This window comes from Tupaia chinensis, unplaced genomic scaffold, assembly GCF_000334495.1.
Source record: "Tupaia chinensis unplaced genomic scaffold, TupChi_1.0 Scaffold000271_1, whole genome shotgun sequence".
NCBI lineage: Eukaryota > Metazoa > Chordata > Mammalia > Scandentia > Tupaiidae > Tupaia > Tupaia belangeri.
Genome location: NW_006159752.1, coordinates 3,413,469 through 3,414,762, shown reverse-complemented (window position 1 = coordinate 3,414,762; position 1,294 = coordinate 3,413,469). Strand labels below are relative to the sequence as shown.

Genomic DNA, 1,294 nt, shown 5'->3' with positions numbered 1-1,294 from the left:
AATACAAGAAGTTTAAATGACCTCAGGGGGCACAATGATTGGATTAAATAACCACCTTCCACTCCACACAACTACCCAGGAAAGGTTTCAGCTGTCCTGACTTGCATCAAGTGCCTGCAAATGAACCAATCAGTGTGGACAACGAAAGGGTTTCCACTACTGGGTCAAGCCCCACCACAAACCCCATACACTGATCAGTGGCAAGGAGGATGCAGGGGGCATTAAGCAAGGGATCCCCAGGACCTCTCAAAAGCCTTCCCTTATTCATTTTCCTTACAGAGAGGCCTGTTGCCCATCTGAGTTTCTTCACACCAGTTTCCTGAGCAGTAGAACTTTACTGAGTCTGTCTTTACTTTACTGTGTCTCTCTGATTTGGGCTTAAGCAGGCACACTGAGTACTTCCACGGCCACATGTTGGCCTTAAACCAAAGTCCTTGAACCAAAGCCCTTGTACTGTGAAATTCACTCCTAACGAATGGTCCAGTCCATGCCATTCCACTGTACCGCCTGCACATCGCCTTCAGCTGGGCCTGCACATCAGCACTTTCCCCTGGATCCAAACGGTCATGAAGATTCCAATGGTCATAGCAATGAACACGGACAGGATCAATCACAAGCGTCAGCTCCAATAGGCTGTTACGGGTGCAGAAGGTTTTGAACGCAGGCGTTGTGAGGGGGTTGAGGCAAAACTAAGGCCCGAAGGTCAGGACAGGGATGAGAGCAGAGGGAGCAGAAGCTGTGATCAGGCCACTGTTTGACTCCAGGTACTGCAGGGTGCCTGAGGCAGTCTCCGGCCACACCTGGAAGAGCTCAGAAGAGTCCCAGGATCTCTCACTCTACAGTGTGAGGTGCCTGGCCCGAGGGCCCTGGGACAGGGCAGTGATGTGCCTGTGAGAAAGCCCACAGTGTGTCCACCTGCGGGGGCAGGACTCGGATCAGTCTGTACAGCTGACCGCAGAGACAGAGGAAAGACAAGCTGAGCTCCTGCAGGTCGTCCATCCGCCCATGGTGGGTAAGGAAAGTTCTGAAATTTCTCCCCTTACAAGACTAAGTCTGCCCAGGCGGATCACCCCAGCCAGAGGGTGCTGACTTCATTGAGTCCAGCCTCCTTCCCTTCTTGGTGGTCAGTGCAGCCTAGATCTAGAAACTGCAGGAAGCTTTGTGGGCCGACATTTTTTTTTTTTTTGAGAGAGATTTTCCCTATAGGGCGCGTGCACTCACCAGACAGACAGAGAGAGACATAGAGACAGAAAGCGAGAAATCACCCCCCAGGGGGGATGGTCACGCCGCAATC

General features: G+C 52.2%; 1 pseudogene; it reads right to left on the bottom strand.

Annotated features, from left to right (window-relative positions):
* Window positions 1–260: 260 nt before the first annotated feature.
* LOC106734980 (uncharacterized) overlaps window positions 261–1,294 on the bottom strand; it is a 1,713-nt pseudogene continuing 679 nt past the window's right edge.